Source organism: Daphnia pulex, chromosome 6, assembly GCF_021134715.1.
Source record: "Daphnia pulex isolate KAP4 chromosome 6, ASM2113471v1".
NCBI classification, from domain to species: Eukaryota; Metazoa; Arthropoda; class Branchiopoda; order Diplostraca; family Daphniidae; genus Daphnia; species Daphnia pulex.
This window is the reverse complement of record NC_060022.1, coordinates 6,668,286-6,684,780: the sequence shown is the minus strand read 5'-3', so window position 1 is coordinate 6,684,780 and position 16,495 is coordinate 6,668,286.

Genomic DNA, 16,495 nt, shown 5'->3' with positions numbered 1-16,495 from the left:
TTATGCCTTTTTTTGCCGCTTTCTGCCTTCTCTTAACCCTTTTTATTCCTAAAATGTGTACGCAAACCACAAACGTGTGGTACCAAAACCTTTTTTTTATTCCTAAAATGTGTACGCAAACCACAAATGTGTGGGACCAAAACCTTTCCTTTTTTATTCCTAAAATGTGTACGCAAACCACAAACGAGTGGGAAAAAACCTTTTTTTCTATTCCTAAAATGTGTACGCAAACCACAAACGTGTGCTGGTACCAAAACCTTTCCTTTTTTATTCAAAAAATGTGTACGCAAACCAAAAACGTGTGGTACCAAAACCGTTCCTTTTTATTCCTAAAATGTGTACGCAAACCACAATGTGTAATACCAAAACCTTTCCTTTTTTATTCCTAAAAAGTGTACGCAAACCACAAACGTGTGGTACAAAAACCTTTTTTTTTATTCCTAAAATGTGTACGCAAACCACAAACGAGTGGGACCAAAAACTTTTTTTTTATTCCTAAAATGTGTACGCAAACCACAAACGAGTGGGACCAAAAACTTTTTTTTTATTCCTAAAATGTGTACGTAAACCACAAACGTGTGGTACCAAAACCTTTTTTTTATTCCTTAAATGTGTACGCAAACCACAAATGTGTGGTACCAAAACCTTTCCTTTTTTATTCCTAAAATGTGTACGCGAACCACAAACTTGAGGTACCAAAACCTTTTTTTTTAATTCCTAAAATGTGTATGCAAACCACAAATGTGTGGTACCAAAACCTTTCCTTTTTTCCCCCTAAAATGTGTACGCAAACCACAAACGAGTGGGACCAAAACCTTTTTTTTTTATTCCTAAAATGTGTACGCAAACCACAAATATGTGGTACCAAAACCTTTCCTTTTTTATTCCTAAAATGTGTACGCAAACCACAAACGAGTGGGACCAAAACTTTTTTTTATTCCAAAAATGTGTACGCAAACCACAAATGTGTGGGACCAAAACCTTTCCTTTTTTATTCCTAAAATGTGTACGCAAACCACAAACGTGTGGTACCTAAACTTTTTTTTTATTCCTAAAATGTGTACGCAAACCACAAATGCGTGGTACCAAAACCTTTTTTTTATTCCTAAAATGTGTACGCAAACCACAAACGTGTGGTACCAAAACCTTTTTTTTTATTCCTAAAATGTGTACGCAAACCACAAATGTGTGGTACCAAAACCTTTTTTTTAATTCTTAAAATGTGTACGCAAACCACAAACGTGTGGTACCAAAACCTTTTTTTTATTCCTAAAATGTGTAAGCAAACCACAAATGTGTGGTACCAAAACCTTTCCTTTTTTATTCCTAAAATGTGTACGCGAACCACAAACTGGAGGTACCAAAACCTTTTTTTTTAAATTCCTAAAATGTGTACGCAAACCACAATTGTGTGGGACCAAAACCTTTCCTTTTTTATTCCTAAAATGTGTACGCAAACCACAAACGTGTGGTACCAAAACTTTTTTTTAAATTCCTAAAATGTGTACGTAAACCACAAACGTGTGGTACCAAAACCTTTCCTTTTTTATTCCTAAAATGTGTACGCAAACCACAAACGTGTGGTATTAAAACCTTTTTTTTTATTCCTTAAATGTGTACGCAAACCACAAATGTGTGGTACCAAAACCTTTCCTTTTTAATTCCCAAAAATGTGTACGCAAACCACAAATGTGTGGGACCAAAACCTTGCCTTTTTTATTCCAAAAATGTGTACGCAAACAACAAATGTGTGGGACCAAAACCTTTCCTTTTTTATTCCTAAAATGTGTACGCAAACCACAAACGTTTGGTACCAAACCCTTTTTTTTATTCCTAAAATGTGTACGCAAACCACAAATGTGTGGTATCAAAACCTTTCCTTTTTTATTCCTAAAATGTGTACGCAAACCACAAACGTGTGATACCAAAACCTTTTTTTTTCCTAAAATGTGTACGCAAACCACAAACGTGTGGTACCAAAACCTTTCCTTTTTTATTCCTAAAATTCGTACGCAAACCACAAACGTGTGGTACCAAAACCTTTTTTTTTATTCCTAAAATGTGTACGCAAACCACAAATATGTGGTACCAAAACCTTTCCTTTTTTATTCCTAAAATGTGTACGCAAACCACAAACGAGTGGGACCAAAACTTTTTTTTATTCCTAAAATGTGTACGCAAACCACAAATGTGTGGGACCAAAACCTTTCCTTTTTTATTCCTAAAATGTGTACGCAAACCACAAATGTGTGGTACCAAAACCTTTCCTTTTTTATTCCTAAAATGTGTACGCAAACCACAAACGTGTGGTACCAAAACCATTTTTTTCAATTCCTAAAATGTGTACGCAAACCACAAATGTGTGGTACCAAAACCTTTCCTTTTTTATTCCTCAAATGTGTACGCAAACCACAAACGTGTGGTACCAAAACTTTTTTTTAAATTCCTAAAATGTGTACGTAAACCACAAACGTGTGGTACCAAAACCTTGCCTTTTTTATTCCAAAAATGTGTACGCAAACAACAAATGTGTGGGACCTAAACCTTTCCTTTTTTATTCCTAAAATGTGTACGCAAACCACAAACGTGTGGTACCAAACCCTTTTTTTTTATTCCTAAAATGTGTACGCAAACCACAAATGTGTGGTATCAAAACCTTTCCTTTTTTATTCCTAAAATGTGTACGCAAACCACAAACGTGTGATACCAAAACCTTTTTTTTTTCCTAAAATGTGTACGCAAACCACAAACGTGTGGTACCAAAACCTTTCCTTTTTAATTCCCAAAAATGTGTACGCAAACCACAAATGTGTGGGACCAAAACCTTGCCTTTTTTATTCCAAAAATGTGTACGCAAACAACAAATGTGTGGGACCAAAACCTTTCCTTTTTTATTCCTAAAATGTGTACGCAAACCACAAACGTTTGGTACCAAACCCTTTTTTTTATTCCTAAAATGTGTACGCAAACCACAAATGTGTGGTATCAAAACCTTTCCTTTTTTATTCCTAAAATGTGTACGCAAACCACAAACGTGTGATACCAAAACCTTTTTTTTTCCTAAAATGTGTACGCAAACCACAAATGTGTGGTATCAAAACCTTTCCTTTTTTATTCCTAAAATTTGTACGCAAACCACAAACGTGTGATACCAAAACCTTTTTTTTTTCCTAAAATGTGTACGCAAACCACAAACGTGTGGTACCAAAACCTTTCCTTTTTTATTCCTAAAATGTGTATGCAAAACACAAACGTGTGGTACCAAAACCTTTTTTTTTATTCCTAAAATGTGTACGCAAACCACAAATATGTGGTACCAAAACCTTTCCTTTTTTTCCTAAAATGTGTACGCAAACCACAAACGAGTGGGACCAAAACTTTTTTTTATTCCTAAAATGTGTACGCAAACCACAAATGTGTGGGACCAAAACCTTTCCTTTTTTATTCCTAAAATGTGTACGCAAACCACAAATGTGTGGTACCAAAACCTTTCCTTTTTTATTCCTAAAATGTGTACGCAAACCACAAACGTGTTGTACCAAAACCATTTTTTTCAATTCCTAAAATGTGTACGCAAACCACAAATGTGTGGTACCAAAACCTTTCCTTTTTTATTCCTAAAATGTGTACGCAAACCACAAACGTGTGGTACCAAAACCTTTCCTTTTTTATTCCTAAAATGTGTACGCAAAACACAAACGTGTGGTACCAAAACCTTTTTTTTTATTCCTAAAATGTGTACGCAAACCACAAATATGTGGTACCAAAACCTTTCCTTTTTTATTCCTAAAATTCGTACGCAAACCACAAACGTGTGGTACCAAAACTTTTTTTTTATTCCTAAAATGTGTACGCAAACCACAAATGTGTGGTACCAAAACCATTTTTTTATTCCTAAAATGTGTACGCAAACCACAAACGTGTGGTACCAAAACCTTTTTTTTATTCCTAAAATGTGTACGCAAACCACAAATGTGTGGTACCAAAACCTTTTTTTTTAATTCTTAAAATGTGTACGCAAACCACAAACGTGTGGTACCAAAACCTTTTTTTTATTCCTTAAATGTGTAAGCAAACCACAAATGTGTGGTACCAAAACCTTTCCTTTTTTATTCCTAAAATGTGTACGCGAACCACAAACTGGAGGTACAAAACCTTTTTTTTTAAATTCCTAAAATGTGTACGCAAACCACAATTGTGTGGGACCAAAACCTTTCCTTTTTTATTCCTTAAATGTATACGCAAACCACAAATGTGTGGTACCAAAACCTTTCCTTTTTAATTCCTAAAATGTGTACGCAAACCAAATGTGTGGGACCAAAACCTTTCCTTTTTTATTCCAAAAATGTGTACGCAAACAACAAATGTGTGGGACCAACCCCTTTCCTTTTTTATTTCTAAAATGTGTATGCAAACCACAAACGTGTGGTACCAAAACTTTTTTTTTATTCCTAAAATGTGTACGCAAACCACAAATGTGTGGGACCAAAACCTTTCCTTTTTTATTCCAAAAATGCGTACGCAAACAACAAATGTGTGGGACCAAAACCTTTCCTTTTTTATTCCTAAAATGTGTACGCAAACCACAAACGTGTGGTACCAAACCCTTTTTTTTTATTCCTAAAATGTGTACGCAAACCACAAATGTGTGGTATCAAAACCTTGCCTTTTTTATTCCTAAAATGTGTACGCAAACCACAAACGTGTGGTACCAAAACCTTTTTTTCCCTAAAATGTGTACGCAAACCACAAACGTGTGGTACCAAAACCTATTTTTTCAATTCCTAAAATGTGTACGCAAACCACAAATATGTGGTACCAAAACCTTTCCTTTTTTATTCCTAAAATGTGACGCAAACCACAAACGAGTGGGACCAAAACTTTTTTTTATTCCTAAAATGTGTACGCTAACCACAAATGTGTGGGACCAAAACCTTTCCTTTTTTATTCCTAAAATGTGTACGCAAACCACAAATGTGTGGTACCAAAACCTTTTTTTTATTCCTAAAATGTGTACGCAAACCACAAACGTGTGATGATTCACAATAGTCTAAGTAACAAAACAACGAGGAGATTCTTTGCAATGCAGTTTATTAACAGATGTGTTGGAATACAATGCCGGGTACGACTCTGCTGGATGAACAGAGCGTCGGGCTTTTATAAGCGGTTGTCAAGGTTGTTGGGATTGCACCATCACTGCAGAGTGTGGCGCAATCCCGGATGTAGTTGCATAGGCAACAGGTGAGATGGTGCAATAGAGAAAGCCATCAAGGTACTGCGTAGTACAGCGACCTTGAGGTACGGCGTAGTAGATTGACCTTGGGATACTGCGTAGTAGATTGCTCTATACTACAAGCAGTAGGCCAGGTCTTCACACAAGTCATTACAAACGTGTGGTACCAAAACCTTTTTTTTATTCCTAAAATGTGTAAGCAAACCACAAATGTGTGGTACCAAAACCTTTCCTTTTTTATTCCAAAAATGTGTACGCGAACCACAAACTGGAGGTACCAAAACCTTTTTTTTTTTAATTCCTAAAATGTGTACGCAAACCACAATTGTGTGGGACCAAAACCTTTCAATTTTTTTTCCTTAAATGTGTACGCAAACCACAAACGTGTGGTACCAAAACCTTTTTTTAAATTCCTAAAATGTGTACGTAAACCACAAACGTGTGGTACCAAAACCTTTCCTTTTTTATTCCTAAAATGTGTACGCAAACCACAAACGTGTGGTACCAAAACCTTTTTTTTTATTCCTTAAATGTGTTCGCAAACCACAAATGTGTGGTACCAAAACCTTTCCTTTTTTATTCCTAAAATGTGACGCAAACCACAAACGAGTGGGACCAAAACTTTTTTTTATTCCTAAAATGTGTACGCTAACCACAAATGTGTGGGACCAAAACCTTTCCTTTTTTATTCCTAAAATGTGTACGCAAACCACAAATGTGTGGTACCAAAACCTTTTTTTTATTCCTAAAATGTGTACGCAAACCACAAACGTGTGATGATTCACAATAGTCTAAGTAACAAAACAACGAGGAGATTCTTTGCAATGCAGTTTATTAACAGATGTGTTGGAATACAATGCCGGGTACGACTCTGCTGGATGAACAGAGCGTCGGGCTTTTATAAGCGGTTGTCAAGGTTGTTGGGATTGCACCATCACTGCAGAGTGTGGCGCAATCCCGGATGTAGTTGCATAGGCAACAGGTGAGATGGTGCAATAGAGAAAGCCATCAAGGTACTGCGTAGTACAGCGACCTTGAGGTACGGCGTAGTAGATTGACCTTGGGATACTGCGTAGTAGATTGCTCTATACTACAAGCAGTAGGCCAGGTCTTCACACAAGTCATTACAAACGTGTGGTACCAAAACCTTTTTTTTATTCCTAAAATGTGTAAGCAAACCACAAATGTGTGGTACCAAAACCTTTCCTTTTTTATTCCAAAAATGTGTACGCGAACCACAAACTGGAGGTACCAAAACCTTTTTTTTTTAATTCCTAAAATGTGTACGCAAACCACAATTGTGTGGGACCAAAACCTTTCAATTTTTTTTCCTTAAATGTGTACGCAAACCACAAACGTGTGGTACCAAAACCTTTTTTTAAATTCCTAAAATGTGTACGTAAACCACAAACGTGTGGTACCAAAACCTTTCCTTTTTTATTCCTAAAATGTGTACGCAAACCACAAACGTGTGGTACCAAAACCTTTTTTTTTATTCCTTAAATGTGTTCGCAAACCACAAATGTGTGGTACCAAAACCTTTCCTTTTTAATTCCTAAAATGTGTACGCAAACCACAAATGTGTGGGACCAAAACCTTTCCTTTTTTATTCCAAAAATGCGTACGCAAACAACAAATGTGTGGGACCAAAACCTTTCCTTTTTTATTCCTAAAATGTGTACGCAAACCACAAACGTGTGGTACCAAACCCTTTTTTTTTATTCCTAAAATGTGTACGCAAACCACAAATGTGTGGTATCAAAACCTTGCCTTTTTTATTCCTAAAATGTGTACGCAAACCACAAACGTGTGGTACCAAAACCTTTTTTTTTCCTAAAATGTGTACGCAAACCACAAACGTGTGGTACCAAAACCTTTTTTTTATTCCTAAAATGTGTACGCAAACCACAAATGTGTGGTACCAAAACCTTTCCTTTTTTATTCCTAAAATGTGTACGCAAACCACAAACGAGTGGGACCAAAAGCTTTTTTTTTATTCCTAAAATGTATACGCAAACCACAAACGTGTGGTATCAAAACCTTTCCTTTTTTATTTTTAAAATGTGTACGCAAACCACAAATGTGTGGTATCAAAACCTTTTCCAATAAAAAAATCGTCAATTTTATTTTTATTTTTCATTAACTTGAAACATTTCTAATCTTAGATCCCTGATCTTCTTGTTGCAGAAAGAAATGCAGTTGAAAAAAAGTAATTGTTTAAGCTGTAGTCGTTTCGAGTTGACAGTACCCACCAAACTATTAGGTACACCCCCCTTTTTTCAGTGCATTCTTATGGCACTACGTGTCTTAGAAAAAGTGCAAATACTACCCGAACGGCTTGGGCTAGATTTTTTTTCTTTTTTTCTTGAGTAGATCTAATGACGATCTACATTTTTTACACACAAAATTGTTGTAAGATTAACCCCATATGCGCCGTGTTAAATACGGCGTTTTCAAAAATTTACAAAAAATACTAAAAATCAAGCTAAAATTTTTTTCTTTGTGCCAAAAGATGCAGAATTCTTCACTCTTTACAAATATACAGAATGATTTACAATAAAATCAACTCAGAGAACCCTTTCCTATACCCTAAAGTTTTCCACTTCCAAATTTGTACTTTTTACTACACACTTGCACTGTCGCCCCCATAGGCATTAGAAATTTCGTCAAATTTTGAAGTTTTTGAAGCACTGCTGCCGGGTCTACGGAATTGTTTACTGTTCCCCCAGTCCTTACTAAAACCCTTTGTTTCAGAAAAACGTGGGGGAGAGTAAGTAATTCCGTAGACCCGGCAGCAGTGCGCGGCTCTCAGAAACGGAGATCTGAACGAAATCAATTTTGAGGGTGGGTAGGAAAACAACTCTAATTATGTAAAAAAATCGTGATTCACGGGTGCCATAGAGGAAACGCAGATTTTTTTAAAGACCGTTTGCGTTTCTCTAGCATTTCCCAGTGAGTCACAATTTGAACGTAAAGTCAGCCCATTTAAATATGGGCCTCTCTACTGTCCGGACACTTTTGCCTCGGACAAAAACCTAACCTGCCCATAATTTTAAAATTCTATAAAAAATTAGGGTTATTCCTGGCACCCGAGAGAACCTACGAAAAAATTTTCATTCAAATCGAATGAAAATTTTACCACTTTTTCGCCTTGCGAAAACAGCGGTTTTCCATAAGGTTCTCTCGGGTGTCCGGACACTTTCGGTGCCCGCTGTATTAACCTGTATATTTAAATTTGTAATTTACTCTATACTGTAGCGTGCCTGAATACAGTCGTAAAGCTTTGGAGAAACTATTTGAGAAGCTGCGCTCAAACGCGGCAGAGGCAATCAACTATACAAAAATCCGAGAATTTGGTGAGCGATGCCTTCGTTTCAGAGCTAATCAGTGACCATTTTGCTGTTATATCAGTCCTGCGTGCACACCGACCACCCCTACCTAGAAAGGTGGTCTCCTTCAGATCGTTATCGTCTATCGATGTCAATCAACTGACGGCTAACCTTAAGCTGATACCAATGACTGCCGAGCCTTCTTCTACTATGGAAGGTTTGATCGAGCAATACAACATTGGTGTGGCCGGTGTTATCAACTCGCATGCTCCAACAAAAATAAGGTCATTCGTCATTCGTCCTGAAAATCAATGGTTCTCCAGTGACATTGCGGCTATGAGAAGACGATGGCGAAAGTTCGAACGTATCTGGCGGCGACGTGGATTGACTGTTGACATGCTCCATCATAGGCGTTCCCTTGCTGGTATCATCTCTACTGCCAAATCTTCGTTTCTGAGGAACAAGATAGCCGAGTGTGGCTCCGATAGAAGATCTCTATTTTCTCTCTTGGATCGGTGTCTTACTGGGAGAAAGGAATTGACGCTGCCACGCCACTCGTCCCCGGGTGACCTAGCGACCGAGTTTGGCCGCTTCTTCAACCAGAAGATTGCTGACATCCGTGCTTGAGATGCTCTCCTTGCCTATGTTACCGGCGTGTGAATTCGCATCCCCCACTACGCTGTCGGTTTTCGAACCGGTGAGCGCTGCTGAGATTATTGAACTTGTGCTGGATTGCCCTTCCAAATCTTTCTTTCTCGACCCAATCCCCACTTGCCTACTAAAAAAGGTTATTCATGTCCTCGCAAAATCAATTGCCAACTTAGTAAATATTTCACTGTCCTCTGGTGTGTTTCCCAGTAGTTTGAAATGTGCATATGTTACTCCGCTATTGAAAAAACCATCTCTTTCTGCTGAGCATTTAAAAAACTACCGACCCGTGTCTGGACTGTCCTTTATTTCAAAGTTGATTGAACGGGTTGTACTCAAGAGGCTCATTCGTCACTTGTCTGACTCTGATCTATTAGCTTCTGTTCAGTCGGCCTACAGGGCGTGTCACTCCACCGAGACGGCTTTGTTGCGTGTACTTAATGACCTATTATTGTATGTAAACAGTGGTGACTGTGCTGTGCTTGCCCTCCTTGATCTTAGTGCGGCATTTGATACTGTAGATCATTTGATCCTTCTCTCTCGCCTGGAGTCCAATTTTGGATTGACTGGCAAGGCACTTAGTTGGCTCCGCTCGTATCTATCGTGCCGTCGACAGTCAGTGCGGATTAATGGTGTTACTTCTGACCCAACCCCTCTTGTGTATGGCGTTCCGCAAGGATCCGTTCTCGGCCCAGTACTTTTCATCCTCTATACCACTCCGCTCTTTGGTGTTATGAACGACTATGGTGTCTCGTTTCACTTCTTTGCTGACGACACCCAGGCCTATACTAGATTCAGCACTAAGGACGATGGATCTTCGCAGAGTAACGCCTTTCAACGGATGGCTGACTGTGTTGCAGGCGCTGGATCTTGGATGCAGCAAAACAAATTGCAAAACAATGTTGGCAAGTTGGACGCCCTCATTGTCTCTGCTGATGGAACTAAACACCCACCGGCTACACTTTCGCTGGTCATCGGAGCTGATGTCATCATTCCTTCTTCATGTGTTAAGAACCTGGGGGTGGTTATCGACTCGCATCTTTCTCTTGAAGCCCAGATTCGCAGTGTTTGCAAAAAAGCTTTCTACCAGATTCGTCGCATCAGTCAGATAAGAAAATTCTGGATCTTCCAACTTGCAATAGTCTTTTGTGTGCGCTTGTTTCTCCACATCTCGATTACGCAAATTCCTTGTACTACGGTCTCCCCGAGCATCTCCTTGACAGGCTACAAAGGGTTCAGAATGCAGCTGCAAGACTTGTTACTGGTGCCAACCGATTCGCATCGTCCAAAGCTCTATTGAAATCGCTGCACTGGCTTCCTGTCCGCGCCCGTATCCAATATAAGATCGCTGTCCTTGTCTACCGATGTATCAATGGATGTGACCCCAGTTACCTTCGTGATTTGGTCACGAGGTACGTCCCTGCCCGAGCTCTGCGTAGCTCCCACTCTAATGACTTGTGTGTCCCAAAGATGAAATGTAATCGATATGGTCGTAGAAGCTTTATGTCTGCTGCTCCCTCAGTTTGGAACCCATTACCCCGTTTCCTTAAGCTCCCTTCTGATCTAAATACTTTCTGTGCTGAATTAAAGACCCACTTGTTTCGTCTGTACAACCAGCCAAGTTGATATGTATTACCCATGTCTTCCCAGCGCCTTTGATCATTTTATGTAAAGGGCGCTATATAAATCGAATATATTGTCACGTTCAGCCTGTTTCGTGTAGTCTAATCATGTTTCCTTCCTTCTATTGTGTCTGCCTGGTGGCCGCTAGATGGTGTTGGTTGCTTGGCTGGCTAGTTAAACCGGGTTCGTCTTTCTTTCTCTATATAAGTTCGCCTGCTGTTGCTCGGTTCGGTCGCAAGCTAGTTTGCTCTGTTCTTTTCTGTGCGTGTTCTTTCCCTGTGTGTGTGTGTTTCGCTCTATCGAAGTGTGTGTTACTCAAGTTAGTTTAGACCCACTAGGGGCACCATCGGAGTAGTTAGTAAGTTAGAATAGTGTAGACCGATGGTGTGACTCACTGTTCCGTACTGTGCCAGTGTCGACGGCCAGCGTCTCAGTGATTTGCATTGGAGTGTCACATTCAACAAGTGTATTAATAGCCATTTGAATTTGCCCGTGACAATGGTGGAGATGCAGGGTAATGGCTACACTTGTCGTTTGTGAACAATTCATCTTTTAGCCCTTTTTGTGAACAATTTTGTGTCTGAAAAACTCGAGGCGTCCTTTGATCAACGTTGATGATTCATCACGCCGTTTATTGTTCGTCTCTCTGTACATCACTCCTGCTTCCTAATTTCCGGTCACGTATCGTTCCTATTTGTGTTGAGAGCAATTAATCTGCCTGTTTTTAATTTTAGATTTTGCCCAAAAATTGTGGAAAAGTTGGAAATTTGAGGTGACCGTTGGCCAACGTTGTTAAAACGTTTGTTTTTTGTCGTTCGTCATTCGACGCACTCCTCTTCTTTTTATCTTTTCGGGTTTTGTATCGTTTCAGTTTATTAATCGAGAAAGTTAATTTGTCGTTTCATTATTTCTAGGTTTGATGGAAGAATTTTGTTTTTATTTTAAAAATGTTGATTCCCTGACGCTGGAGTGGCGTTGGTGTCGATCGTTTGATCAACGTTATGTCCGTCCGTTTGAATACTGACGTTGCTGATGCGTTGCGACAGGATTCTTTAATTTCCTATTTTTGCTTTTGAGGACCATTTCATTAATTTTATTTTTATTTTTATTTAGAATTTGAAGATTCCGCTCTTTGGGTCTTATCGTCGGATGGATTGTTAGACGGATTACGCCGAATATTGAGCCCTTGCTGATTGCTATTGAACGATAAACAGACCCAAAGGCCGGTGAGTTGCGTCCCCCTAATCAAGCAACTTTATTTTGCAGGAGAGAGGCTTGACTCCGACTTGATACCGCTGTAACACTCAGCAGTCAAAGTGTTGGTCCCATTATTGGGGTTCCTTTCCCTCCGTTCCTCCCAGTTCAGGTTGTGTTGGGTGGGAATCGGTTTGGGCGAATAGAGTAATTCAGGGCCCTTGACAACACAAAATGGCGGATGGGCAGCAAAGAGAAGGACAGGTTGGTGGGGAACAGCATGGGCAGGACGCAGATGACAGACGCCTGGTGCGACGTGCACTCCACCCCGGACCCGCTGGGGTAAACGATGAAGTAATTCAGGCGGCCCCTTTAGTCCATGTTGGGAATTTTAAAGAGAGGGACCCTCCGATCTTTCGTGGGTTGCCGCACGAAGACGTGATGGAGTGGAGCTATCAATTTCAAAGAGTGTCAGCGTTTAATCAATGGGGGCCCGAACAACAGCTTCGACACATTGAGTTCAGCCTAGAGGGGGTGGCGGCGAGGTGGTTTTCGGGATTGCGACCCCGTCCGGAAACTATTGATGGGTTGATGGGAGCACTACAGGCGGCCTTTCGGCACCATAACTATGCCCTAGAATTAGAATCCCAACTGCGTTCAAGGAAAATGGGGGTTGACGAGCCAGTCATGTCGTATTGCTACGACATAATCTACTTATGCTCGAAAGTAGATCCGGCCATGACGGAGGAGCGCAAGGTCCAGTTCATCTTCCAGAATATGGAGCCAGCCCTCATGCAGAAGGTCTTTCCCCAAATGGATCGGATGGATACCACTGAACTGTTCCGAAGGCTTCAAGCACATAGCCAGGCCGCCCTGATCGCCGGACGATCCATCCCTGTGAACCAGATTCTCCCAACCCCCCCTGCGAGTAGTAAGGCGGATATCGAAAAGCTTGTCCGGGAAGAGGTGTCCAAGAGTCTAGATCCCATCGTTCGTAAATTAGAGGAGACAACGCAATCGATGCGTACCGCTGGGGAATCGGGATTCGGTTCGAAAAGACGTGCACCAGAAGGTGGTCAAAATTGGGAACGGTCGGGTAAAAGAGCGTTTGATGGTCGACCGATTTGTCGGACTTGCGGGAAACCGGGGCATATCGCTCGGGACTGTCCCAATCCCCAGATTATCTGTTATCGGTGCCAAGGTTCGGGGCACATTGCTCGGTATTGTACGTCCTCAAATAGTGAACGGAAAAGCGGGGCCCAATCTGAGTAGTCGAATAATTAATTCGTTGGATGAATAATTGGTTCGTTGGATGGGCAAAGCGGAGATTTAAAAAAAAAGTGTGTCGTGTTGCGAAGACATTGCCAAGTGTCAATTGGTCTTTTATTTGTTCTGTCTGCGTCTTTTTGTTTGTGCTCATTGTACCTTGTTGAATTGTTTCTGTGATTGTGAGTGAGAGCGCGGAAAACGGAGCGCTGAGAGAGAGTGAAAATGCGCGGAAAACGAAGCGCAAGGATGGAAAGTGAGAGCGCGGAAAACGGAGCGCTGGAGGAGTTGAGAGAGCGCGGAAAACGGAGCGCTGGAGAGGTTGAGAGGGCGCGGAAAACGGAGCGCTGGAGAGGTTTGAGAGGGCGCGGAAAACGGAGCGCTGGGAGAGTGTGTGCGAAGACGGAGCACAAGTTGGAGAGATGAATGCGCGAAGACGACGAGATTGAAGGGATGTGTGAGTTAAGTTAGAGTGCACTTAGTTGTAAGTTACTGCTAAGTTAGCGTAGAGTAACGACTAAGAGTAAAGTTAAGTGTAAACTAAGATTAAGAAATTAAGACTAAGACGTGTTGGTTTTGATCTGGAATCCTTTTTTTGTGTGTGTGTGTGTGTATGAATGGTGTGAATGGTGCGATCGCTGTGAATGATGTGAATAAATGTAATAATGACTTAATGATCGGGACGATCATTTTCCGTGGAGGGGAGATGTCACGTTCAGCCTGTTTCGTGTAGTCTAATCATGTTTCCTTCCTTCTATTGTGTCTGCCTGGTGGCCGCTAGATGGTGTTGGTTGCTTGGCTGGCTAGTTAAACCGGGTTCGTCTTTCTTTCTCTATATAAGTTCGCCTGCTGTTGCCCGGTCCGGTCGCAAGCTAGTTTGCTCTGTTATTTTCTGTGCGTGTTCTTTCCCTGTGTGTGTGTGTTTCGCTCTATCGAAGTGTGTGTTACTCAAGTTAGTTTAGACCCACTAGGGGCACCATCGGAGTAGTTAGTAAGTTAGAATAGTGTAGACCGATGGTGTGACTCACTGTTCCGTACTGTGCCAGTGTCGACGGCCAGCGTCTCAGTGATTTGCATTGGAGTGTCACATTCAACAAGTGTATTAATAGCCATTTGAATTTGCCCGTGACAATATTATTATTATTATACTCTCCCAGTGTTTACCAAAAAATACTGTGGTAAACCTTCCAGTTGCAACTGCTCTCTACGTGAGGAAATTGACCACTTTAGGTCAAAATTTGATTTCCGTCAACCGGGTCGAGACGAGCCGGAGCCACTTTTACATCCCAGCGATGGTAAGTCTAAAAAATTTTATCTAATAGTCACATGTATTTCTGGATTTTAATTTGATATTGTCATTTGTAGCTCAGCCAGGTCCTTCTATATATGCTTCTGCCGCTGTCGCTGATGAAGAAACTTCTCCCAATAATGAATCCGTCCCTGAAAGCAGCGATTTGGACGAAGACTTTGGAAAGCCCAAAACGGCTGCTAAGAAAAAAGTAGCACGACTCGTCAGTTCAGATGATGATGGTGATGTTGACATGTCTGCGGCTAAAACGTCAAAAAAAGACTCTACTTTATCAAAGGCTAGCTCTGTTGCGTTGTTGGATGCATTGGTCCGCTCATCACCGTCGGAATCGACAAGTGAAGTAGAGCCACAGTCTTCTCAGGATGTTGTGTTAGGTATGGCGCATTTATTATAAATATTAATATGCTACATTATTAATTAGTTGAATTAACTCTAAATTTAATAAATAAAAATGAACTCTCATTTGGTTTAGCTGATCAAGTCGGAGTTATCTCATCTCGTGAAACTCGTGGAGGTTTTCGTGGACGTGGACGTGGTCGTCCACGGGTGCACGCTTCTGGACTTGGAGCAAGTTATCAACAACTAGGAGAACAAGAGCCACCTGTAGGCATTCCAGAAGTCGTGGAAAGTTCAAGTGGAAATCCTCGTGCTAGACTACGCCCTCGAAAAGTCATAAATTATCGCTGAGGTATATTTATATACGAAGGTCCTTAACAATATAGGGGGTGGGGTATAGGGGGTAGGGTAATAGTAGCTAGTAGTGAAATTCAGAGGGTTTAATGTCCATTATGTATTTGCTTACACGTTTCTTCCCTGAATGACCAATCGTCACCAAATTTTGTACATAATTCTGTCTAAATTTGATACATGGCGACGTGGGGTTTTCATTTGTTTTTATTACTGTTTTAAAAAATTAATTTGCGTACTTGTTACCTAGCTGGTTTCCGAATCCTAGGCAGTGAATTCACTTTTTGCGTAACCTTCCAACTGTCAGTTCAGTGAGTTCTCAGCAGTGTAAACAAAAATAAAAAAAAAGTTTGGATCTTCCCTAGCAAGACAAGTTTTCTGCTATGGGAGTGGAGAGTATTTCTTATTTGATTTGATTTGGTTTTTATGTTCTTGTTCGATTCCGTCTTTATTCTTCTTTTTACTTTGTATTTTCCCACTATTACTTTTTTTAACTCTTTTGTTTTATTATTACCTCTTTTTTTTACTGTTTTTTATCTTGATTTTAATAAATTTGTTTGTCCATGTAAAATTTTTTGCCTCCTTTTTTAACAGTTAGTCATCAACCAAGAAGTTGAGGAACATTTTAAAAATGTTAGGTTATACTCATTTTGAAGCTATGGGTCATCTTTCCCTTCTTCCCCTGTCCTCTCCTCGGTCATCAAGATCTTCTTGCGGTTGAAGGGTTACCACCGATCTTCCACTTCCATTTACCTCCGATAGGTTTTAAAGAGTAATTTTTCAAAAATTACAAACTTAGTATTCCTTTCCGACATGATCGAGGTTCGAACCCCGAATCATACGAGTGTCAGCCCGAGTTGATAACCATTCAACCCTCATTATTATGGTATTGGAAGGGGAAAAATGGGTGTGATGGTAGCTCGCTATCTATTAGCCCAGCTTCATGTACCGCAACATGTGACCGTATGATATAATTGTATTGTTACTATAGTAGTAAGTGTTACTTTAACTTAATCTAAACATGAAGTGCGACGTGGGGTGGCGGGGCGACCGCTACACCTAAGTCGCACCACTCAAAATATTGACAGATTATTAGTCAATTAGTTAATAAGAATCAATTATTTAAAGAGAATAAAGGGAAAAAGAATTTTCCAAACATTATAGTATGTATTAATCTACTATTTAACCTTGATTTTTTGTCTCTTT